Below are 27,717 nucleotides of genomic sequence, written 5' to 3'. Positions count from 1 at the left end.
AAATGAAGAAGAGCCGAGAGGCAGTGTTAATCGCCCGTGGCTAAATAGTGTTATATTGCTGAAGGCGAAATAAAATGAAGGTACGCCGAAACGGCGACAACTCTTCTTGCAAACCGCCAACTGAATCAACGCGCGCTCTTAGGTTGCATCCTACTTTTATCTTAATGGCAGTAATTATTTCCATGTTCTGTTGTAGACATGGACATCGGTGTAGCTAGCTCTGGAATTTTTCTTGAGTCGTTCGTTATAAACTCTGAGCGGTCATGGAATGGTGGTTCGTATCGGCAGTGTCGTGTTATTTACACGAAATGGATTGTCACTAACTGCTAATCACCGGGAATGGGTGTAATTTTATCGCCTTACTTCCTGTGTTATATAATCTTTTAACAATAGTTACTAAATATATAATAAATGAGAGTGCGAGCTTTCCTCCGTGCTTCTTGCTCGTACAGTTCCATAATTATAAGTGAAATATATAATACTATTGATGTTCTACAAGATTCTGTAGAATATCCACAATGTTATGCTTTTCGTTTATAATACATAAATAACCATTTGTTCACAGTCATTATTAATACTGCTGATTAAAAACATAAACAGCATAATTATTTTATGAGTAACAGGTAAAAATTGTTTCTTACTTTTGTTGTTGGCAGCGCTGAATTAAAAGTCGTATCAGTGGTGTATGAAATATTCCTTGCCGTAAAAGAATAATTACAAATTGTCACTTATTCTTGTAGTGATTAGAAATGCAATATGAGGAAGACTCACCCGGTAGAACAACTAGTCGACGAAAGTGTTTACCCGAAAACCCTTTAAACCAAATGTTTAGATTTTATGCATAAGTTCCCCAATGATAATTATAGTTTTTAAGTTTTCCGCTTTGTTTGTATGTTACAGAGTAGTTCTGATAGGAACGTCTAAAAGGTTCCGCCTCTTCATACGCGCGCCTCTCTCGTTCCTCATATTTTTCGAATGGCACCTTATAACAAGGCCATGGAAAATTTCCCTCTTCTTTCATCGTAGCTATTATGTTGCTTTGTAGTTTACCTCAATGAGGTTTTAAAAAAATGGAAAAGCCTTGCAAAACAGTTGCAGTGTCTGTACGTCGACTTCGTTTTACAGAAATGACACAGCTCTCTGGCAGCTCTTGTGTGATCATACGTTTTGCTTTCTTTAAATAAATGGTAGACAAGGGGGAAAAATCATTGCGTAATCGACAGCTACCGAGTTCATATTTTTTTTAATTGGCAATTCAGATGTCTCGCATGTTTTAATAAAAGAAAGCATTCATCACTCGGTGGTGATAACTCCATAAAATAATTTGCGTGGCGCTAGGTAGAATTATATAGGAGCTAGGTAGTATTCAGAATTTATAATGTAGATTTAACGAGAATATAGGTAGATTCTTCCAGGAAAAGTACTGTTCTGTTAATTCATAAATCGTGCATAAACAAGATGGATATCAAAGCAGTATAAAACAGATTAGTTAAAGGAATTTGATGTGTTTTTCGTAGCTTTCTTGGAAGGTGAAACCGTATATACTTACAATGTTTTCGCATTGTTTTCTCGTTATTCGTTAATGTTATGTACAGATAAGGTCATGGTTCGTTTTCATGTTGAGTTGTCGGTGTTAATCTTTGTCTTCATCCCTCCACGTAGCGTTTACAGGTACACTACTGAGCAGAGGGTGCACTAAGTGATACGTCAGAATTGCATTGTGCATTCCCTTCAGAATATTCTTATTTTGTTGAAGTGTGGAATAAATAAAATTCGTACCGTGTTGACACCAATGAAATGAAATGATCGTATGGCATTGATGATGGGAGTCCTCCTCTTGGGAAAGTTAGACCACCGCGTTGCATGTCTTTAAAGTTGACGCCCTACTGTTCGACTTGCCTGTCGATGACGACGAAATGATTATGAGGACAACACAGCACCCAGTCACCAGCGGGGAACCGAACGCGAGGCCCCTCTGTATGGCAGCCAGACGCGCTGACCACTCAGCTAAGGTGGCGGACCTCATTTCACTGAACATACGCAATGAATTGGAAGACATGTAGAGGTAGGGAAGATATTTCATGCGGGGGTTGGCGATAGGAATCGCATTAAAAGGATCACACTTGGTGTGAAACAAAGCATGTACTGAAGGTTGCCCGTACATGGAAATGCTTTTTCACCGAGAAGACATTTGGTCCTTTGTGAGTTTTTTAGCTTCAGATTGACACATTTTTATATCCACATTACACGTGGGACAACCAAGTTGGCAGCATCGCCCAAAAGTATTTCTGTAACTTTATAATCAGTGAAATCAAATGATCGTATAGTATTACTGGCCGGGAGACTCTGTGGGGGGTTGTACGACCACTTGGTGCTAGTCTTTCTACTTGACTTTTGCGTCACTGGACGAGATGAAATTATTTAGGACAATACAAACACTCGTCCTGGCGCAAAGGAAATCGCCCACCGGGCCTGAAATCGATACCGGGACTTTGTGATCTTGAGGCAGCGACTTCTCGTAATCACCATACCTAGGTTGATTAAGTGGTTGGTCGATGATCTGTAGTAATTTGCTGTGACTATCTTTTTTTTTTATCGCAAAATTGTTTAACTTTTGTTCAGAGAAGTGCTCTTTTTTGAATGTCTTTACCTGCTGTTATGTCTTTTTAGTGCCAATTGACATACTGTTTTTGTTGGTGAAAAAGTGGAAAATTGGTTTGGTTAATGTGTTTTCTCACATTCAAAAACTTAGATAAAAATATCGCTTACAAATTAATCTGCGAGTTTTGGCATATTTCTGTAAAACTCTTGAATTTCTTCATAATAACGTACAGTATGACAATTATTGACGTACAAAAATGAAATAGTCATAACTTCTGAACGGTTAGGGCATTCAAACTGCACCATTGTCAGCGAGTCATGATAGGAATTTTGGATGTGAAATATTGTTTGGTTTAGTGACGAAGCCCACTTTCATTTGGATGGGTTCGCCAGTAAGCAAAATTGGCGCATTTGGAGATCTGAGAATCATCATATCGCGATCTAGAAGTCTCTTCACCCCCAACGGGTGACCTGTATCGTGTCCAGTTACGGAATAATAGCTGCGATGTTTCTTAATGGCACAGTGACTACCGAACGGTACGTGAAGGTTTTGGAAGATGATTTCATCCCCATTATCTAAAGTCACCCTGATTTCTACAAGATGTGGTTCATGCAACCCCATCCACATTCTGACTCCGGAGTATCCAGTGGCATGGGCCTCGATTGGCTGCCATATTCTTCTGATCTGAACACATGCGACTCCTTTTTGTGGAGGTGTACAGCAATAACCCAAAAACTACTGCTGATCTGAAAACAGTCATTCAGGAAGTCATCGACAGCATCGATGTTCGGATACTTTTAGCGAGTCATGCAGAAATTCGCTAATCGTCAGCGCCACATCACGCCCAATGATGGCACACGTCTTGAATACGACATAACCTAAATCCGAATATCTGCAGTAACGTTTACATGTTAAATAAAGTGCGCGTACACCGTAAGTTTTTTTCATATATTTCAATAATTGTAATCCTGTAGTTGCCATATGCACCTGCTTTCGATATCAAAATTTTCGATACTTTCCCCCTTTCAGGATTCGTTCTGCGCCCACAAATACACCTATGCTCTGCAAACCGCAGTAAACAGCATAGCAGGGATACTTCCCACTGTATCAGCTAATCTTGCTGCTCTGTTCATGTATAGAATGTGGGAAGAACGATCGCCTAGACGCTACTGTGCACCTCGCATTTTTTCTGATCTTGCGCTCACGAACCTTTCAGGAGTGAGACGTGGCAGCAGTATTCTCTGAGTTATCATTTCAAGCCCCGATACTTTGTGAATGGCCTTTCTCGGGATGGTTGAATTCTATGTTATTGTAGTATTAGGATATTCCGTTTTGTGAAGTGCAAAATTTTACATTTCTGACCTTTTAAAGCACGTTGTCGATCTGTATATCACTTTGAAATCTTATTAAAGCTGACAGAATATTTGTGCAGCTTTTTTTTTTAGACAGTGCTTCATTACAGATAACGGCGTCATCTACAAAAACTATGTGGTTACTATTAATATTTTTTTGCAAGTTCGTTAACAATATGCAACGAAGGGCCCAGAACACTTCGCTGGAGGACTTAGAGATCTGTCGATGGCTCTCCATCCAAGAGAACATGCTGTGTCCTCCGTACCAGAAAGTCCTCTATAACCACAGATTTTACTTAGTATCCATTACGATCCACTTTTGATAATAAGCGTAGGTGTGGTACTGAATCAGATCTACCAGTGTACCTAGGTCCATGGTTTTTCAGTTGTGTGAAAAAAAAGCCCGAGTTGAGTTTCACATGATTGATGTTTAGGGACGCGTCGCGATTAGCGTGTAGGTTATTTTCTTTTCGAGATACGTCATTACATTTGAACTCAGAATATGTCCTAAGATTCTACAACAAATGAATGCCAAGGATTCTGGACTGTAGTTTTGTGGATCACTTCTACTGCCATCCTTCTAGACAAGTGTGATATTTACTTCCTTCCAACTACTGGGAACGGTTTTTTGTTCGAGGGATCTACTGTAGATGATAGTTAAAACACGGGCTAATCCAGTCGCAGATTCGGTGTATAATGTGATAGGCATTCCATCGGCCCTCGAACTTTCAGTTTTAAAGTGATGCTAATATCCGTTTCACTCCTTTGTAAAGGAACCTTTGAAAACGGAGTTGAGCATTTCTGCTTTGCTGTCCCCATTTTCCGTTCATATCTCATCCATGGATGTGTGGACACTAATTTTGTGTGCCACTGTTCCGTAAACATTCCACTCATGTTAACTCACAAGGAGTTCCACCTTAATTCCTTCTCTGACAACACACGAAACTTCGCCGGGTGAAAGAAGGTTGAAAATAAAGGCACACCCATTTTGGGTTAGGTGCCGAAACCCAATAGTTTTCGAGAAACGACTGTTAACATGTTTCGACGCTACTTTATCAGTATAGGTGAGCGTTATCGTAATTGTTAATAGCAGAATCGCATTTTTTGCGATTCGTTTTCAAATCTAATCTTCTGTTTTTTTTTTTCTCTGTCCTTTGTTGTTGCGGAAGTATGCGACATCCATATTTTTGTGACATGGTGAAGCCAGTGGAATTATGGAGTAAATAAGTATTTCAGTTCTCATTAAAATTAGATTTTATCACCACAGATCTTGTATAACATTCTGTTTTTAACAATAATTGGAAATAACATACATAAATTATAGTATAGATCAGTTTCTGTATACGGTTGGTTGTTTGTCGATAAATCGGAATACAGGCTTTTTTTATTAAAACCAATTCCGTTAAAGTACAAGCCGTTCTGTCAACCCTGTGTCGTTTGCTTTTTTGACAGGTGCCCATCGCAAGTAGAAGCGCTGCAGTTAAAATACATGGCTTGATATCAATAATCAGTTGCAAATTTTCGAGAAAATGCTTCGATACGCATGGTTGGTTTGCCGCGAAACTATCGCCAGATCTCTTGGTATTTAGCAGCATTAACGAGTTTGGTTTACTAAGAAATGTGATTGTGGTATATGGGCCATTTCACGTTGCTCTTGGTGCTCAGAATTTTTATGTGAGTGTTTTTTCTGGCGGTAATGCACTGGTTCTCTTGAAGTATAAGCGTAAAATTTAAAGCAAAAAATTGTGTTTCATTTTGTCGCATACTTTATGGACAAAAAATTGAACTAAAGATTGAATTCGAACGCAGGGGCAAAAATTGGAAACGATGCTTTTACCCACTACGCTCTCGACTTACTGTGTTGCCTAAGTGGCCTGATGTAGTGGTGTTGAAACTTTGACCGTCATTTTATTTATTTATTTATTTTTAAGTATTGGCTATCGGCGCGTAATCAAAATAGGTGTCCCTTTATTTTTACCTTACGAATTTTTTTAATTTGTGGTAAGGTCCAATGGGACCAAACTCAATGGCTCAAATGGCTCTGAGCATTATGGGAGATAACATCTATGGTCACCAGTCCCCTAGAACTTAGAACTGCTTAAACCTAACTAACCTAAGGACATCACAAAACACCCAGTCATCACGAGGCAGAGAAAGGGACCAAACTGCTGAGGTCATCGGTCCCTAGGCTTAAACACTACGTAATCTAACTTAAACCAACGTACGCTAAGGACTACACACACACACACACACACACACACACATACACCTGAGGGAGGACTCGAACCTCCGACAGGGGGAGCCGCGCGAACCGTGGCAAGACGCGTAAGACCGCGCGGCTCCAGACGAAGTTTCGACTGTGTTAAGAGAGAGAGCGACCTATGGTGGGTACGCTTTGTCAGCTTTTCAGGTGCTCAGAGTTTTGAATTCGTATTCTGCTTTACTTCTATTTTTTCTGATGACACACGACCATTCAAAGAATTGCGGCTGACACGTCAAAGGCAATAGAACCACAGCAGCCTGCATTCCGAATATTTAACTGTACCAAATCAATAATTCTGGAAGATACAGCTAATCGTTAGAAGTGTGGAATCTACCGGACTATATTGACAGCTTTGACGGAAAGTACGTCAAGGTTTAAAGCACGTGCCAAACCAGCAACAACATTTTATAATTCCAGTCATCTTGCTACCTGTTTTCTGATGCAAATGGTTTGCTTTCATCGAAGATCTAGATGCTGGATATTTCAATAAACTCTGACATGAGTAAAATCGATGTGATGGTCCAAGCTGTTTGTTTGCTTCATAACTTTATACAGATTAATGATTGCAGAAAGCCACCATACGCAGCTCTGTTTAGTTACGTATTTACATTCTCTTCCACAAACAAACGAATTCCAGTTACTGACTCTGTCTGATATTTCACTAGACATTCTTTCCCACACTTTTATTTTGAGCATTCCTGTTATCGCATTCAGCACTGCTATTATCGTAAAAACACAAAAATAAATACTGAACTTTAGAATTCTGTCTCATTTTCCTAGATACAGAGGCAGTCGCACAAACATTCGACAATGGCGCGTGGCAAAAAGTGGAACACGCTGCATTCATCTGGCAGTGTAGCGGTATGCCACACGACGCAGTTAACGTCGCGCCCTGGTGAACCTTTACTCCTTTAAGGATCTCGTGCACATCAGACATTTTGTCAAACTTTACTATGTTTGCTAAATAGTTGACCGTGTACCGTGCTGTTTGACGTATTTGTCAAACATAGAGCGGCATTTGAGAGAGATGTTGACTGACTGAAAATTAACAAAAACAAAATCTAAGTGTTCCGGTCCTTCGTCGGATGATGTAGGCTACATGTTCCCACGCTGTGGTATTGTAACGGACTGTCCATTGGAGTACTAAGCAGAAGAAAATAAATTTTCACATTCTTCCGTATTCGTTTTCGATGTGAGGGCGAAGTAACGCTAAACAAGTTGTTAAAATTTTCACTTTCCACTCGGATAAAGTTCGTTTAATTATCGGGTTCCGATTGTAACATTTTCTTTAACAGGTTTTCATGTGTATATTTCTCTCTCATTTTGAACTATTCCTTGGACCAGAGACAATGTAATATTTCCATAAGGCGAGGTCCAACTGCTGTAAAGTGTTTTATAAAATGGATTTTAACCATCCTATATTTATTGTACTATTAGTCATCTACCGGTTTCGGTTATTAAGCACCATAATGGCTGATAACCGTTAGATGACTAATGAGACAATAAACAGCTGATGGTCAAAATGCATTTTATAAAATGCTGGGAACGCTTTATCTGCATTAATATACATTACCACTCGTGTCAAAATACAGCGTACACGACAGGCACGAACAGCGTCTGCTTCAACGTGAGGCTAAATTTACGGACTTGTGTTGGATCGTGTACGGGCTTATTTGACAAATCCGTGGATAGATACTAGCGAATTTACAAATATGTATGTCGTGTGCTTGACGGTGAGTGCCCCATGTGAAGTTGCAAAGAAGATGCCACTCCAAATGGTTCAAATGGCTCTGAGCACTACGGGACTTAACACCTGAGGTCATCAGTCCCTTAGACTTAAAACTACTTAAATCTAACTAACCTAAGGACATCACACACATCCGTGCTCGAGGCAGGATTCGAACCTGCGACCGTTCCGGACTGAAGCGCCTAGTACAGCACGATCACAAAGGTCGGTCTTGCCACTCGAATGGGCCCCATGCCTATGCTGCGGATTTTCCTATAGCAGTGCACTTCACACTAGGGCTTTTTCGGTATTTGTTTGGTCTCGCTTAGAACAAGTTTTTCTTCAATTTTTTTTTACTAATAACCGGGTAAAAATCAGCATATAAATTTACCATACCAGCAGCGCTAAAAATTTTGTGAATAAATGAGTAATGGTTATTCGTAAAATTTCCGTTGCTTTGGAACATTATTATAGAAACTGGGAAAAGCTATCAGCACTATTTTAATAATTACGTCTACATGTAGAAACTAACTACAAGCACTTGACATATGAATTGGTACAGCATTGCAGAGATAATAATCCACATGGTGGTGTGTGGCGTGGACTATTAGACGGCAAGCGTGTACGGCCTGTGTGCGAGACTTTAACCCCATATGATTTACACGGTAGTTTGCCTCTGTCGTCCTAAGACATCAGTTCATGATGATGATGTTTGGTTTGCGGGGCGCTCAACTGCGCGGCTATCAGCGTCCGTACATATTTCCAACCTTTGCTCAGTCCACACTTGCCACTTTCATGAATGATGATGAAATGATACAAACACCCAGTCATCTCGAGGCAAGCGAAAATCCATGACCCCGCCGGGAATCGAACCCGGAACCCCGTGCTCGGGAAGCGAGAACGCTACCGCGAGACCACGAGCTGCGGACGTAGGACATCAGTTGTATTCTAGATTAGGACAATCGTTAGTTTGTGCAAGTATTTTACTAAATGCGGTAGCAGTGAAGTACAATGCTCAGTGTAAAAATGGCAGGACAAGAAACTTGCGATATCATACAAGGAGGAAACATTCTTGAAAGGTGACGTGCTATAAACTTGGGTTAATAGCTGAAACCTTAATTCTGCTGTTGCTTCTGGATTAAAAATTGATACCATCCAAAAGTGACGTTGCAAGGAAGTCGTCAACCTCTTTTGCTCTCGCTGTCGCCGCGCTCATGTTCTTCACCTACGCAATCTTTGCTGAAGACAGGAAGACCAATTTCTGCCACAGCCTCAACCACACATCGATCGTGACCTTCACCTCCATTTGAATTTTTCAATCTCCGTTCGAAGTCTATGTTTATCGCTAGAAGTAATAGTAATAAAAAACCGGAAATCGGATATTTCAGAAAATGGTTATTTTGAGCGTTTTTGGCGAGCAGGTTAAATTAGAGATGAAAAGCATCGGTGTTACTGAAAAGCGGTTGTTTTAGCGATAACCGCTACCCCTCCTCCAGACATCACATATTGGTGCGCTGTAGTCATAACTATCGGTCTCCGTGCTGTTGATAGCCCGACGCACGCGCTGCGGTTCAAATTTATATTACAAAAATCGTCTCACTTTTGGTTTATATACGGGAAGTTGTGTTGTGCTGTTGTTGTTCGTCATAATGCACGGTGTCCCAGAAGGAATGGTCATAGCCGTGCGGTCTGAGGCGCTGCAGTCGTAGACTGTGCGGCTGGTCCCGGCGGAGGTTCGAGTCCTCCCTCGGGCATGGGTATGTATGTTTGTCCTTAGGATAATTTAGGTTAAGTAGTGTGTAAGCTTAGGGACTGATGACCTTAGCAGTTAAGTCCCATAAGATTTCACACACATTTGAACATTTTTGGAATGGTCATTATTCAAGGACGTGATGGGGAACGATCAAGTGGAGCAAAAAACCCCGTGCTGACATTAGCCCTGTTCCGAATGCTTTGCGAGACACGACACATTGAAAGTAAATAGTTTTCTATTTTTTGTATTATTATTATTTACTTTTTCATTGTTTACCACGTACCGCAGTAATGTAGAGGAAATCGAGATCAACAATTTGATGTAGGGCACTTGTCTATCAAATCGAGAAACAACCTCAAATTGGCCTACAGAAACTTCGCTCATGCACGTCGCGCGAGGATTTCAGTACTCTTGTCGGTCTCTAGTTTCCGCTAGAGGCCACGGTTTTCAAGTTGGTCAATAAAAACGTACAAATGTGACATATAATGTGTTCGATCACAGAAACTATTCGGAATAGGACACATGTGCATATTATGTTTTTCTGCTTCAAATGAGGGTCCCTGCCGTATCAGTCCTCCAGGGACACACTGTATGTGCGCACATGTGAGAGAAACTCTCAGGAATCTCATTAGTGACCTAAGATATTAATAGTAATGTATTTGTCATGTGATGATTTTACAATTGGTGACTTCGTTCGCCTTTTCTGACGGAAGGACGTCTACGTCAGCTAGTTTCGTCGTGTTTAGACTTTTATGCTGAACCCCATTTAGTTCGTCAATTATTCAATTTTGTCAAGATACAGTATAGTCCCGTATACTAATGCCAAAGGCCAGTAATCTTTACCTTTTTTATCAGAGCTTTGGCCTGTTCTTTCTCACGAAGTGAATGCTGTGTATGGAGCCACATTTATCCAGTCACACAGTGCTTCAAATTTATGCTAGCGGTATACTTGGAAAATCCAGGGTAAACACAATTATTGATGTGAGCTCGCAGTAACTAGCTTTATTGCCTTTCTATTTTGTGCCAGTGGAGTTACGTTGATTGACTTAACCGTTTCTGGATTAATGTTATTCGTTCGCTCAGCCCCCTTTAACCTTAGCACTACCAACACTTTTTCCTTAATGTGTACACAGAGAGCAGGGATACTTCAAGACCACCACAAAACAATTTTTAAAACATGCAAGTTTCGTTAATTTTCGTTGCCTTTTATTAGCAATATACTTTTTTAAAGACACATAGATGTGAGAGAAGGCTCTTGAACCTGAAAATATGATTATGACATTTGTTGCGAAAAGTCATATTCACTAATAAGACTTAAGTTTTCGGGTTACGTTTCACACACACACACACACACACACACACACACACACACACACACACACACACCATCCTTCCTTCCTCCATTCCCACTCGCGGACATTCACTCTGTTGTACTGTGCACTGTGATATTACACCTCCCATGGATGTGACCTCAATTAATGCGATTAGTTTCGCTGCTGCTGTCTCAGTTTCAATTTTTCATCAAAAGACGAAGAAGAAGACCGTGAGAAGCGAAGAGTTTATTACGGTTACCGTCCTTACTGAGTCACTTGCCATTGTGGGTACCGTGAATAACATGTTCAATATTTGTAAGGAAATTTGATAGAGCACTTGTTGCCAAAAGCAAAAGGCCAAGATTTGAGTCCCTTGCTGGCACACAAATTTTATCTGCTAGGATTTTTATTTGCGGCGTACATTCCGCTACCGAGTGGAAATTGTTTCTGGAAATTGAGGAGAAAGCAGCATAGGAGAGTTAACGGAAAGTTTTCTACTCGCTTATATTGTTTAACCTGTCTCCATAAAATCAAAAAACAAGTTGCGGTGCAATATCGTAAAATTTATTGTCTCTGCTTCCCTCAGATAAAGATAGGTTAGTATCTACACATTAAAGCTTCATCACTTTACTTCCTATCATCCAGAAGCCAAGGATGTTGACGGCGAGGAACCAGTGCCTGTTGGAGAGAGAATAAACCGGAGAGTTACAGAAATTAACCACGTCCTCAGGATTGTTACTGGACATCACCACAGAGAACCAAGAAATAGATAAAAACTTTACGTTGTCTCTCCAGACGCAGCGGACTTCAGAATGCTGAACGCACTCACTATGTCTCTGATCTTGCGGTGCGTGACTTTGTTTCTACGAGTGGGGACTAGACAGATTTTCTGCGAGGGGAGGGCACTTGTACGAATGGGACCATGAATGAGACAGGATGCCAGACGACACTAGCAAAAAATGGTACCAATGTTGGTTTCTAAGAATAAATAGGTGTCTCGTGTGTATGGTGATAGAAATTGTTTTGAGATATGAGACACCGTTGCCGTCAGCTGCAAGACCCTGGTGGTGTCCTATGTCATAAGTAACAAATACACTGCTGATCGGAACTATCTGGAGACCCCTATGTAATGCAGAATTGTGCACTTTGTAGCACAAGAGATCCGCCAGTATAAAAGTTGGAGATGGGTATTGTGATGTCACCTGAGAAACAAATCCATCCGGGACATTCAACTCTTCTAAAACGGCCAAGTCCACTGTTGGTGAAGTGATTGTAAGGGGAAACGCGAAATATCAACCATAGCTAAATCAAGACCAGGCAGACATACTGACAGAAAGGAACTGACGAGCATTGTCAAGGGTGGTTATAAAAAGTCACATGAAACCAGCGGAAGTAATCGCCCGTGAGTTCCAAAGCGCTACCAGTAGCCCAGCTAGCACAATGACTGTGAAGAAGAATGGAGAACAATTGTTCAGCAGCGACGTTTGAGGTAGTATTAAGAGTGACGCGGTTGGACAGTGGATGATTGGGAACGAGTGATAGGGAAATGAAATGATCGTATGGCATTGCTGGCCGAGAGGCCCCATTCGGGGAAGTTCGGCCGCCGAGTGCGAGTCTTATTGCAATCGACGCCACATTGGGCGACTCGAGATCCGGTGATGAGGATGAAATGATGACGAGGACTGATGAATAACGCTATACCCCGTGACAATCCGATGGAAGGGTTTGGGTTCGGCGAATGCTTGTAGTGTCACCAGTGAAGTACAGAGTAGGTATGTTACGGTATGGTGGTGTTTCTCGTGATTGGGGTGTGGTCTCCTCAAGCAAACGCTAAATGCGGAAGCCTTTGATGAAGCAGCATCAGTGAGGATATGGTTTGCGGGCAGTAACGTTTCCGAAATGGAATGGCTTGCGTGATGGCCGTACGTGAACCCAGCGAAAAACCTTTGCGATGTGTTAGAACGTCGGCTTCACTCCAGACGCCAGTGTCCATCAGTAGCTTCCCTGGTTTCGGCTTTTAGAAAGAATGAGCTTCAATTTCGCCAGTAACATTCAGGTATCTCATGGAAAGAGTCCCAGCGAAGTTCAAGCCATCATAAAGCCGAGGAGTGGACAAATCCAGTATTAATGCCCAGCGATAGGTGTGCAGATACTTTCGATTAGATAGTATATTCTGATAATATTATGTTTTCTTGCTAGATGCGCTTTAAATACAGGATGACATTTGGATTACCAATGACAGGTGTAACAACAATTTCGCCAGCTTTTACAGCTGACGCAGGTGTTGGCAACAGCCCACCTGCCGCGTTTTAGAAACATGATCGATGGTTTTTTATCTGGTTGCAGTCACTTTATATAAACGATTTTACTACCGATTGTTTTCTATTTTCTTGATGTCGCAGCGCTTTTCGAACTAGACTCTTCTTCAGATGACAATCACAAATTACAGTAATTGTGAAATTTGGTTCAAATGGCTCTGAGCACTATGGGACTCAACTTCTGAGGTCATCAGTCCCGTAGAACTTAGAACTACTTAAACCTAACTAACCTAAGGACGTCACACACATCCATGCCCGAGGCAGGATTCGAACCTGCGACCGTAGCGGTCGCGCGGTTCCAAACTGAAGCGCCTAGAACCGCTCGGCCACTCCGACCGGCACTAATTGTGAATTAAATTGCATTAATTACGCTTCAGCTTAACAAATGAAGTGTTAAATAAGGAGGAGTGAGACATCTTTTAAAAGACAACAGTGTAGACAATAGCGAGTTAATATAAACTAATATCTAGTTGTTACTGGGTGTAGAGTTACTTCAAGTATTACACGTAAAATGAAACACACAAAAATGATCAGAATTGGAAAATAAAACTACTGATTGATACCAAAACATGTAAATGTTTGAATTGTCATAAAAATTATCTTCAACAAATGTTTTATCTTTCTGCAACAGTTCGCATAGCTCATCTAAGGACGTCTTGGTGAAGTTTAGTGGTCGTAGCTCCTCATCTCTTGCGTTTGCCGTTAAAAAAACGTAATGGAGTGCGGTATGGCGACGTCGGAGGACACTGAAGGTGACTTGTTTAACACACCCATCGGTGAGGGAAAAGTTAGAGCGGTGTTACGTGATGAGTAGTATGTATGGGAGCCCGTCATAGTGAGAGACCGTGGACGTCTTCTAGCGAAAACCTCGTAGAGTAACAGTGGCAACTAATTTTGAAGAAAGTCTCAGTACGTGGTACCTGCGAGACGTTTCAGCATGACAACAGATTCATTTAACACGTAGCCTGTCACACACATTAACAGAGAAGATGTGCTCAAAATTGTTCCACAATAATTTGCATTTTCGTCAATCAGCTATGCACGGTAAGCAATAACCTGTCAACAAAACAAGGTCGGTTAGAATCATCGCAAGCGCGAATCCTTGATGCCTGCCGGCCGCTGTGGAAGAGCTGTTCAAGGTGCTTCAGTCCGGAACCGCGCAACTGCTACGGTAGCAGGTTCGTATCCTGCCACGGGCATGAATGTGTGTGATGTCCTTAGGTTAGTTAGGTTTAAGTAGTTCTAAGTTCTAGGGGACTGATGACCTCTGATGTTAAGTCCCATAGTGCTCAGAGCCATTTGAACCTTGATGTCTGAGCATCTGTCCTATCAACCGTTACTTTCTTTTAGTCAAGTTGTGCAATAGTTCACTTTTCCCGTATTCGATTCAGTATCTCTTTATTAGTTATTCGTTCTATCCTTCTGATCTTCACTCACCTCTGTAGCACAGATTTCAAAGGTAACTAGTCTGTACTGCGTATCGTTCTTAGACGCTAAACAAATATTTCCAGAGAAGACTTCGCAACATTTAAATTAATATTCTTTACAACAAATTTTTCTGTTTCAAAAATACTTCCCTTGCTATTTCCATTCTGCATTTTTGTCCTCTCTACTTCGGCGATCGTCATTTATTTTGCCACCCAAATAGCAAAACTCCATTATTGCTTTTCATGTCTTAGTTCGTAAGATAATTTTCCCGTTATCGCCTGACTCAATTCGACTATATTCCATTACTATCGGTTTACTTTGGCTGATTTCCTCCCTTTAACGTCTTTTCAAGAAACTATCTGTTTCGTTCAGCAGCACTTTCTAATCCTTCGTCGTCTCTGGCAGAGTTAGAACTTCATCGGCAGATTTCAGTTTTATCCCAGAAATATAATTGTCTTTCCTTGACAGTTTGCTTAATTTACAGATTGAACAATATCGGCGATACGCAAGGCACGCTTAGTCGAAGGACTACGTTGTACCAATTGAATAATGTGGTTGGCTTGATCCACATTAGTTCAGCTGAACGTTGTTAAAATGTCTACCGAGAACTATAGAATTTACGGGAATTCACAAGTAAAAATACTTAAATCTTGTTTTTTAGCATTATTCGCTAAAACTTAAGCTTTCCCATTCAAAAATCTGTAAACAAATAAGGCATCGGTCTGTTCATCGTGCTTTAAGATATCTGGTGTTACTGAAATGCTTATACTCCAAACATTTTAAGTCAATCATATTAATGCTGGAGTCTTGTTTGATGTAAACAGAGCCGTGTTCTGTGTGGAGAGGGCAGCCACCAGGGCAGTGTAACTCCTTGACCGTCTCGGTCGCCTGATTTTCCACGTGATTTTTACGTGTGGAGCAAATTGAAGGGTCAGGTGTACTCAGATAATCCTCACACACTGAAATATTTCTGGATCAGTTTTAAATTATCCACCCAGTGGAATTTATGTTTTTTAGTTTAATAAATATGAGATTTAAATTAAAAAAGTTTCCACTAGCGGCTTTCGAACCTTCATGATCGAAAAGCCCCTACCCCACGCAGTCAACGACCGGTGACTGTGCTGATCAATTTAAAATGTTTCATACGTAAAGGTGCTCATAAAGTGTTCAGCCGAGTTTTTTGAGAATTGCATCGTACTGGTTTAGGACGCTTTGGTCGCTAGGTGCCCATCGGTTAAGGTTCGGTCAAAGAGGGCATAAAGCGCTGTTGTTCGCCACAATCAGTGATCTTCAAATAGCCCGCGGGCAGGGTCCAACGTTTCCACTGTCAAATGTCGCTTGTTTTGCGTGAAGTAGCTGCGTGTACTCGCGCCATCAATGCACTCGGGACAAGCATACTGCAGTGACCTGAGCAAGCAAACTTACACTCTATTTTTTGCACGCAGAAAGTGTCAATATTTTTTGCACGCAGAAAGTGTCAAGTCAGTTCCCGTGTGACGTTGGTAGCTCGGACTGGAAGAACTCGGTTTCAAGATGCGTTGTGTCAGATAATAAGTAGTTGTAATGAGGTTGTAGTTCACTCGAGCAAGGAGAGGGAAAGAAATTGGCAGTAGTGTTTTACAAGATGTAAAATTCGGCGTACAGTAAACTTTTTTTTTCTTTTTGGTGGGGAGGGGGTGGAGGAGAAATTAATTAGAAACTTGTTTTTGCCCGGTTTTTGTTGTTGTGGTCTTCAGTCCAGAGACTGGTTTCATGCAGCTCTCCATGCTACTCTATCCTGAGCAAGCTTCTTCATCTACTCATACCTACTGCAACGTACACCCTTCTGAATCTGCTTAGTGTATTCATCTCTTGGTCTCCGTCTACGATTTGTACTCTCCGCGCTGCCCTCCAGTGCTAAATTGGTGATCCGTTGATGCCTCAGAATGTGTCCTACCAACCGATGCCTTCTTCTAGTTGTGCCACAAACTCTTCTTCTCCCCAATTCTATTCTATACCTCCTCATTAGTTATGTGATCTACCAATCTAATCTTCAGCATTCTTCTGTAGCACCACATTTCGAAAGTCTCTCTTCTCTTTTTGTCGTCCACGTTTCACTTCCATACATGGCTGGCTACACTCCATACAAATACTTTCAGAAAAGACATCCAGACACTTAAATCTATACTCGATGTTAACACATTTCTCGTGTTCAGAAACGCTTTCCTTTCCATTGCCAGTCTACATTTTATACCCTAGAAACATGTATCGGTGCTAAATTTAGTGGGCGAATTGCACTGATGAGCGAGAACCAACAGCGCTGGCATGTATCCTATGACGTAATCAGACGGAATCCATACGTTGAGTGCCCTTAACGCTAGTTATTCTGGAAATCAATTCTATTAGTTATGGATATCCGTTAAGTTACGACGGTTTTCAGTCAACCATCCGATGGGCTGGAGCAAGAGCTTTTGCATAAGACGATATTTTAAGATTTCAAAGTGGAGTGGAATGGGATTCAACTTCAGTGTGATTACAGTTGGCATTGGGCTGCTGCTTTCCTTCCACGGCCACAGCTTCCGATTTAGTAAACTCTTATTGTTGTTGTTTTCCAGTACGAAGACTGGTTTGGTGGAGATCTCCATGCTAGTTATCCTGTGCAAGCCTGTACATCTCCGCATAAGTGCTGCAACTTCATCCATTGGATCCTACTTATCGCTTTCAAGCCTTGCTCTCCCTCTGCAGTCGCTCCTCCCTTCTCCCCCCCCCCCCCCCCCTCCGCACACACACACATACATACTTCGTTTCAGTGCCAAATTGACTGTATCATGACGCTTCAGGATAAGGCCCTCTGGGCAAATTTTGACATAAATTTCTTTTTTTTTTCCAAATCGATTCAGCACGTCTTCATTTCTTATTCGATATACCCATAATCTACGGCATTCTTCTGAAGCAGCACCTTTAAAAGCTTCTCTTCTCTTTCTATAAGAACTGCTTAGCGTTCACATTTTACTTCTAGACAAAGTTACACTCCAGACAAATTACACTGGAAAAGACTTTCTAACATGAAAATTTACATTATACGTTAACAAGTTTCTCTTCTTGCTATTGCCAGTCTGCATGTTATATCCTCCGTACTAATGCCGTCGTAGTTGTTTTGCTGTGCAGATAGCAAAATACATCAACTAGTTTGTGTCTCGTTTCATAATTCAGCACCATCTGATTTAATTCAAGTACATCCCATTACTCTGGTTTTACTTTTGTTGTTGTTCATCTTATAATCTGTTTTAAAGATACTGTCTATTCCTTTCACCTGCTTTTCTAAGCTGTTTCCTGTCTCTAACAGAATTATTTGTCATGGCTACCTCTCCCAAGGACCGGCCTGGGTGGTCGAGCGGTTCTAGGCGCTTCAATCTGGAACCACGCGACTGCTACGGTCGCAGGTTCGCATCTTGCCTCGGGCATGGATGTGTTTGATGTCCTTAGGTTAGTTAGGTTTAAGTAGTTTCAACTTATAGGGGAATGATGACCTCAGATGTTGAGTCCCATATTGCTCAGAGCCATTCGAACCATTCTCCCAAGGGTCTCAATAATTATAAGAAAATGCCCTACTCCCGGAGCCCTGGTTTCCACTTAGATCTTTCAGTTTTATATCTCCCATCACATCCTACCTACTCCTTCATCTCTTTCAATAATGTTTTCCACGCGTTGGTTTCTTTTGTGTAGGCGGTGTAAAATGTTCGTTCCACCTTGCAGCTTTCCCTTCTTTCCTTAGTACTGGCTTGCCATCTTAATTCGTGATATTCATACAGCTCCTTCTCTTTTCTCCAAAGATATATTTAATTTTCGTATAAGCGGCATCCATTCTTTTTCTAGTTATACTGGTTTCTGAAGTCTTGCATGTGCCCTCTAGTCATTCCCGTTTATATCCATTTTGCACGTTGTCATTTTTAGACGCCTGTATTCCTTTTCCCCTGTTTAATTTGCTGCATTTTGTAGTTTCTTTCAGCAATTAAATTCTGTATCTCCTGTTTTAGACGGGGATTTGCACTAGGTCTTGTCTGTTACCTATTTGATTCTCTGCTACCTTTTCCAATTCATCTCTCCAAGCAATCACTTCGTCTTATATTGTTTTCGTTTCCCCTGGTTCAGTGTAACCTTGTTTAAAAGCTCCGTGTGAAAGTCTCAACAATCTTTGGTTTTCATTTTATTCAGGACTCGTATCTCTGATTTCCTAGCTTTTTTGCATTTTTTTTCATTTTTAATCTACAGTTCATAATCAATAAATTATGACCAGGAATCCACTTCCTCCTCCGGAAATATCTTACAGTTTAAAATCTGGTTTCTGAATCTCCATATTACCGTAATATAAGCAATGTGAAACCCTCCAGTGTCCTCAGGTCTCAACCACGTATACAACCATCGTTCATGATTCCTAAACCAAGTGTAAGCGGTGATCAAATTGTACTCTGTGAAATATTCTACCAAGCGGTTTCCTCTTTCATTCCTGTCCCTAGTCCATATTCCCCTACTATTTTTCTTTCTCTTCCTCTACTTACTACCGAATTCCAGATGCCTAACACAAGGAAATTTTTCTGTCCCTTAACTAGAAGAATAATTTTCTGATCTCACACATTCTTTCAATCCCTTCATTATCTGCAGAACTAGTTGGCAAAGAAGAAACTTGTACTACTGTGGTGGGCGTTGGGTTTGTGTCTGTCTTGCCTACGATAGTGCGTTCTCTGTGCTTTTCATATAAGCTTACCTGCTTTCCTATTTTCTTTTTCATTATTAGCTCTACTCCTGCATTACCCCTATTGGTTTTGTGTTAAGAAACATGTACTACTGACCTTACCAGAAATCCAGTTCTTCGTGCACTTTGTATGTACCTACCATAACTAACTTCAATGTGTCGTCCTATTTTAAATTCTCTAGCCTACCTACCCGATTAAGGGAATTAACATGCCACTCTCCGATGCGTAGAATGACAGTATTGTTTCGTGATGACGACATCCTCCTGAGTAGTCCCCGCCCAAAGATCCGGTTGGCGGAATATTTTGCTTACATAATATTTTACCCAAAGGGATACAATCATCATAAAGCCAAGCAGTGGAGCTGCGTGCCTTCTGGAGAAAATAATGGCTTTCGGCCGTTTGCAATACTAGCGCAGCAAGATCATATTGGCTAATACTACAATTCCAGACCAGCCAATGGACCAAAATGTTGGCTGTACAGATACTGAAGAGACTGCTGTCCCTCTTCAGGAACCACGGGTTAGTATGGCATCCCTATAAGAATCCTTCCGTTGTGGTTGCACTGATGGTATAGTTTGTCCGTGTCGTTGAGATGCATATTTTAACAATGAAAGTAGTCCTTAGCGCCAAACAATAACCATCAATGTCGCAGAAATATTGAGGATATTCGCTGTCCTGTCCTGTGGATTATTGAAATAGAATCAGTTGCCGCGCGGTCTGAGGCGCCTTGCCACGATTCACGCGGCTCCCTCCATCGGAGGTTCGAGTCCTCTCTCGGGCATTGGGTATGTGTGTTGTCCTTAGCATAAGTTAGATTAAGTAGTGTGGAAGCTTAGGGATCGATGACCTCAGTAGTTTGGTCCGATAGGAACTTACCACAAATTTCCAAAATGTCCTAGAATCAGTTCCCGACTCTGATCTCTTACACGGCAGGCTTCATGTTAGTAAGGTTTGTTGTCGATGGATGCTGGGCACGAAAACTGTTTGTTAGGCTTTACATAGGCACATCAAAACTGACCATCAATGCCAAGTCTGGCGACGAAATTCCGTTATATCATGGATGAAGCATTTAGTCACGCTTTTGAATAATTCCGTAACACAGACGAATGAGAACGAAGAGTATAAGTAAGCCTAACGTAACTTAACGACTAAGCATTTCAGTCTTCATCACAGCCAACCTTGAAGAATTTTTGACAGTAATTGCTGATTGGTGTGGTGATAACGGCCTTGCGGAACTTTCAGAAGTAGTATAAGAAATGCAGCAAAAAATGAGTCTGTTGCTATGCTTTCAGTTAATTACTCCAAGACAAAACATTAATGTATTCTGCGACGTCTCTCGTGCTAACAGTGTTTTCCGAAGCGATTTGGATCTAGGCACTGTTCACATCGAGCCACATTTTTTTCTTTCTCATCCAGAAAGCCAAAGAAACGTCGGTCCTGGAGCTCGAGCGGTGAAGCATATGCCTGGAATCCAGAAGGTTGCGGCATCGAGTCGCTGTCGGACCACGTATTTTTCAGTCTATTTTTATCGTAGCATTCAGCTCTCAGTGATATGGAGATTCCCCAGTAACGACGTGTGGTTCGGATTTCAATTTAAACGGTAAGATAACTAGGCCTTAGTGGCGCCCGTTTGAAAGACTTGCACTGGGCCATTGAGCCATTTATGACGGTAATGTCGATACAAAAACGGTTCTTATTAATAAGAAGCTTCACAGAAAAGTATATTTGTCATCTCCAGTAAGCCGTTTGATAAGGTATTACTCTATGGAGTCTCAAAAATTGTTCAAATGGCTCTGAGCACTATGGGACTTAACAGCTGAGGTCATAAGTCCCCTAGAACTTAGAACTACTTAAAACTAACTAACCTAACGACATTAGACACATCCATGCCCGAGGCAGGATTCGAACCTGCGACCGTAGCGGTCGCGCGGTTCCAGACTGAGGCGCCTAGAACCGCTCGGCCACTCCGGCCAGCTAAGGAGTCTACTTCAAAGTGTGAAGATCAGTATCGAAAAAAGTAAATTTGCTGTATTTAAAAAAATCCAGGGTTGCGTACATTCTCGACAACCTCTTCTCCGAGCGCACTGATGCGTGTAAAGGTATACGCAGTAGAGTGTCACTAGCAGCTGACGCAGCTTGACCTTCAAGCACGATCGCCTGATTGCGCGCGCAGTGGTGTCTGTGAATACTTGCTTGACGTGCAAGCTTCGTTGGTTTCGTTATGCAGACCGGTTGAGTGTTGGCAAATCTCCAGCACTGCTCTAAGCCAACCTAACACTTGACGGCGGTATGGCGCTCAGTCCTTTTCATTTCATTTTCTGCGCGGAGGTCGATGCACTCTATAGTCCTACAAGTGGTAGCGGTACAGTGCGCCCTCCTTATATCTATTGTTTGCATAAAATGGAAGATCTTTGGTAGATTGAATTAATTCAGTATATCGTAGTGTGGACGATTAGTGTGTGGTTTTTATTGCTGCACAGTCAGCGATAAATCTGATGCCACAAGAAACCGTTAGATGCCAATGTTGGAGAACATATAGTCAGTGACATGCACTTCCAACTGTCGGATTAGAGCCACAATTACTCCTTTCAAGCTGTTGTTTAGTCCTCCTCCAGTAAGTAAGTCTCCATATTCTTCGTATGACACTCTTCTGGGATTACTGCTCAGCAACTGACGTCGGCAATTAATAGTGACCAACTTCGCGCCCACTGTTTCGCTTGCGTTTGCCTAGTAATTACAACGAAAATAATTTTGTAAACATGTATTACGCCTACTGAAAAATTGTCTTAAAATCCGTTTCTTTTTCTATGCAATTCCGACAAAGGCGATTTGTTGTGGTGACTGTTAAATAGCTTTATTTGATTTAGTTCACAAATTGCAACGCCTTCTTAACTTTTCACGCTAATTAAGGCCATAGAGGCATGGTCTTTTCCGAATGTATTTATGGCCTAAAGGCGATTCTCGTAGCTGAAGCCGGAGGCTTTTGTTGATCCTGCCCTTGAGTTCTGGAAACTTTCATCCTCTAACACATATTTGTTTATTTCTAAGCGAGAAGTCAAATACCAGTTTTCTTAGGTTTAGCTTTGAGGGGTTTAATATAACAAAATATTTTCGTCCTCTATTTCATTCCCTTAGGGGTTGAACTTCCAAAGATACTGAAACACGTATCTTTTTAAATCTAACCGAGAAGTCCCGTGATTTCCCTAAATCACTCCAGGTTAATGTCGGGATGGTTCCTCTGAAAGGGCACGGCCGACGTCCTTCCCCATCCTTCCCTAATCCGATGAGACCGATGACCATGCTGTCTGGTCTCCTTTCCCAAACAACCAACCGAGAAGTCAAATACCAATTTTCATAGATATAGCCTTAAAAATGCTCACTCGCTTCTGGGTTGCTGTGTTTTCTTCGTGTTTTACTGCCCCTGTTAACACGTATCGATTAAACGAATATCGGACTAGACTAATTAGGCAGCGCTCTGTCGAATGGGCACGTAAAAATTCCGATTTAAAAGTAATTTTGTTTGTAATGGGAAATTAACCAGCGCTTTTTGTTGACACTGGGCGTCGCATGAAAGACGTGACGAGCTGCACTGTTTGGTCAAAAAATTTCCTTCTGTAGCGCCAGCAGCATAACATATGTCTGATAACGACATGATTATTAGAAAGATGCACCAAAATACCTGCTAGTTTTCATTCACGATACACTGTTTCGGCATTCATCGCCATTGTCAAGTACGTCTCGACTGTTAATGAACTCCCTTATAACTGTCACTGTTTTGGTAAGATAGTAAATGACATAAACATATTGAAAATAATACGTTAGTTTCGGTGTGACAGTAGTTTTACAGTTCCATTCTTAGACGCCATATGTTTACATACGTTAAACAGACATCGTCGTAAGAGTGGAACTGACAAATTACTGTCACACGGTAATTAACGTTTTATTTTGATTGCACTGTATTTACTTCATTTACCATCTTATTAAACAGTGACAGTTGTAAGACATTCGCTAACGATGTAATATCGACGTCACATCAATCTAAACGTACTCGACAATGGTGATAAATGCCGAAACATGCTTTCGTGAATAAAGATTAGTTGTTATAAGCAGCTATTTAGCTATATCTTTCTAATAATCGTGTCAGTATCGTTTGGGCTGACTCTAGCTCCACATTAGAACGAAATTGTAAATACCTGCGAAATGAGAGAGAAGGCATAGCATGACGACTCTTAGGAGAGACATACGGTATAAACATTGCTACGTATCATTCAGTTTGTATCCGTTTATGAGCATGGAAGTTGAACTTATGCATAGTTCAACGACTCCACGAGTTCTTCAGTTAGATAAATGGTTTCACTCAGGATGTGTGCTCAGATAGCCTAACGGTTCAGGTGACTTACCACAGTTTCATCCGTTACTACATCGACAGTTCCTTCGTGCGTTAAGATTTCTATTCTCCCCGACTTGATTCAGTACTTCCTCATTACTTATCCTATCCACCTAGATTACCTTCAGCATTCTTCAGTAATACCACATTCAAATGTTTCTATTTTTTCCCGCCTAAACTGATTATTGTCCACGTTTCACTTCGTACGAGCATACACTGCAAAATATCTTCAGGAAGAGACTTCCTAAAACTTAACTTTATATTAAAGCCGGCCGGAGTGGCCTCGCGGTTCTAGGCGCTACAGTCCGGAACCGAGCGACCGCTACGGTCGCAGATTCGAATCCTGCCTCGGGCATGGATGTGTGTGATGTCTTTAAGCTAGTTAGGTTTAAATAGTTGGAGCTGCTGAAAGCATAAACCACACTCTTGTGTGGTCGATTCTCCCTGTGCAGTTACTTTAATCATAGCACTTATAACGCCTACAGGTGCATTTTATTTACGTACATATGTGAATTCCTAAGGGACCAAACTGCTGATGTCATCGGCCCCTAGACTTACACACTACTTAAACTAACTTATGTTACCTGAAGGAGGATTCGAACCTCCGGCGGGAGGGGCCGTGCAATGCGCGACATGGCGCCCCTAACCGCGCGGCTTTATTTAAGAGTGAGGCGGTATTCACACAGGGTGTAGTAATAATGAATTACCACGTGTACACGGGCGACCATGGTCACAGGGCATCAGTTTTTTTACTTCTGGACAAATTACTCACGTTGTTTGAGAAAACTACCATTGCAGAACTGCAGATAGACAACAGATAATAGTATACGTGCGACGGGGCATCACCCTATTAACTATGCCTCGTACCTAATACAAACATTCAAGGAACAATGGATTACTCTCCGCCTTAACTTCATCTTAATAATCCCCTAGATTTCTGGCTATGGATACATTTAATGGCACTGGCGTATTCCACATCTACCGACAACGTGGACACCTTGAAGAGTCAGGTGCCCCGTGCTTGTCACCAGATCGAGTATATTCGGGTGTGTTCGCATTAGTTCATAGTTCTTAGAGAAGTGCTTAATCCTTCGACTACCATCGGGACCTGTGTGTCCCACAATAGGTGGAGAATGAGTGGGAATTTGCTGCATGCTGTTGCTATGTATCAATGTCCCCTGGTGTGGGAAGCCAGCTAATGGTTTGCGGAAACATCGTAATTACAGATTGCACCTGTAGATTGTGCTGTCCTCCAGTTGCATTGTTGACCCCCGTCCTCGAATTGTCGCATCGATTTAGATGGCGCTTGCAGGTAGTCAACCCAATTACCAGACCTGCAAAGCTTGCTACCATCGCGTACACTGCATCAACGAATTATACGTGCTTTTTGACGTTTGACACATTATGCGTTAAAAACTTGGAGAGGTACTCTATCTACTGACGTATGTCACTTTTCTGTACGTCTCGTAGTTTTTGACCAGTCGTCTTCCGAAACCCCAGAGATACTTATGAATAACCCTATATGTCTGCGTTGGAAAATGAAACGGCGGAGAATATTCGTTTCATATTGTTACGTCTGACTACGACACTAATTAAAAAAAAAGACCTACATCAGTATCCCTTAAAACAAGTGATAGTCAAAAGGGTTAATAATGTGCAAGAAAGAGTTATAACTATATTGAGCATCTCCCGTAGTGTTGGTGCACAGGTAGCCAACATAGGTCTTAATTCAACACGTATTTGTTTCTACGCTGTCCACTCACATTAATGTAGGTAGCGCAAACGTCTGCGAGACGTGCAGGAAGAGTGACTGTGTTTCTGGAAGGTACTGATAGGCATTTGGAGCCATGCCAACTCCAGTACCGTGGTCAGTTGCGCTGGGTTTATCGGTTGATGATCCGTGACACGAACAGCTTATTTTGCGTGGTCTCACAGATTCTCGTATGGGTTTAAATCCGTGGTGTTTGGTGACCGGAGGGGTACGGTAAACTCAGTCTGGAGCTCTTCGAGCCTCGCGTGTGTTCTGCGACCTGTGTGACATGTTGCATTGTCCTGCTGGTGGATGCCATTGTGCCGGGTAAAAACGGACTGCATGTAGGGGTGGGAGTGGTCCCCGAGGATAGATGCATATTTGTGTTGATCCATTGCACCTTCCAAATGATAAGATCATCCAGGGAATAGCACGAAAACACTGCTGAAATCATAACGCTCCCTCATCCGGCTTGGACACTTCCGACGATTGTTGCTGGTGTTTACTTTCAGGCGTTACAAGGCGTACATGCCGACGGCCATATGTCCGATGGAGCATAAAACGGACTCGCCCGAGAAGGCCAGCTGTAGTGCATGTCCAGTTGCGGTGCTAGCATGCAAATTCCAGCCTTCGTAGCCGATGAACGGCAGTCAGCATGAGTGCATTAACCAGACGCCTACAGCAACGTTTACTGAGCAGTCGTTGATGAGACACTGTTGGTAGCTCCTTGGTTCATCTGTGCGCACAGACACTCAACATGTGCACGTGCCCATACACACCTCCACAGCTGTCGTCCATACCATTCATCTATGGCCCGTGGTACAACACTGTTGACTCAGCGCCGGTTTTGGATTGTGCCATTTTTCATGCACAATGTACTTCAGCCACGATAGCACATGAACAGTTTTCAGACTTAGCTGTTTCGGAAATGCTTCCACGCTTGGCTTCGGATAAATCCCTCCGTTTACGCATTACGACAAGGATTGCAAATTTTTCCACCCCCGAAACGACGAGCTTTATATACCCTCCAGTGCTAGGGCTGCCACCTACCATGAGTGAGCAGCTATAGCCAGTGTTGCCAACTTAGCGGATTTTCCACTAAAAGTGGTGCTTTCTGCCCTCCTTTCAATGGGGAAGTATTACTTCTAGTGGCTGGTGGATTTTATAGTGGTTTAGTAGAATTCAGTTTCAGTTACTGAAAATGCGATCTCTCAACCATTAAGCTATTTAGAAGACGAAGAAATGATGCGTAACCGGTGCATAAAATTTATAGTAAGTCTCATTGAAGAAATAAATAAGTTTACAAGAAAATTTGATGTTGATGGGGAAAAAAATCCAGAATAAGTGTTGAACAAGCACTTAATCACAACAAAGAAACTCTAATTGATATAAAGGCTCAGTTCAATAAAAGTGTAGAATTTATAGCAAGAGTGGATGATCAGCGGCGACAAAGTATTGCATTTCAAAGATGCTCAAGGGGAATCCAGATTCGAGGAATTAGCGACTTTCCGATTACTCTCCTAATACTGCCTCATTCCAGTGCCGATGGTGAGAGGCTATTTAGCAGTATGAATGTAATAAAAAACAAGCAGAGGAATAAAATGAAGTTAAGTCTTTCAACTGCTGTATTAAGAATACGCCGTGGTTTGAGGTTGCAAGGAAAATGCTGCAACAAATATGAAATTCCATTAAACGTGAAACAAATGTGTACCAAGGAACGTATCAATCTGAAACTGGCGATGATGACGATGCAGACAAAAATTATTCATCTGAAGAAGACGAATTCATTTAAATAATTAGCTGTTGTTATAGAAATTATTGTATGTTCCTGACCTTGACTTACTGATTTATTTATTGCATGTCCATATAATGATTGTGAATATTTTATTACTTAATAATAAAGGAAACTAATTACTAATATAGTTATTGTTTCCTTTCATAATAATTTTAAAGAAATTAGTGGAAATTTTAGCGGTTATGAGAGTAGGGGCATTTTTGTTAGTGGTTTTCCGGTAGTTTTTGCATTCGAAACTGTTGGGAGCTCACTTTAACAGTAGGCAACACTGTTTATTGCACGTTGACGTCAAACGTA

General features: G+C 41.6%; 1 protein-coding gene across 1 annotated transcript in view; it reads left to right on the top strand.

Annotated features, from left to right (window-relative positions):
• Nucleotides 1-27,717, top strand: part of LOC126285449 (homeobox protein PKNOX1-like) — a 656,766-nt gene that overhangs the window by 634 nt on the left and 628,415 nt on the right. The gene's annotated exons all lie outside the window — the stretch shown is intronic.

Source organism: Schistocerca gregaria, chromosome 8, assembly GCF_023897955.1.
Source record: "Schistocerca gregaria isolate iqSchGreg1 chromosome 8, iqSchGreg1.2, whole genome shotgun sequence".
Classification (NCBI taxonomy): Eukaryota; Metazoa; Arthropoda; class Insecta; order Orthoptera; family Acrididae; genus Schistocerca; species Schistocerca gregaria.
This window is presented reverse-complemented; position numbering and strand designations above follow the sequence as displayed.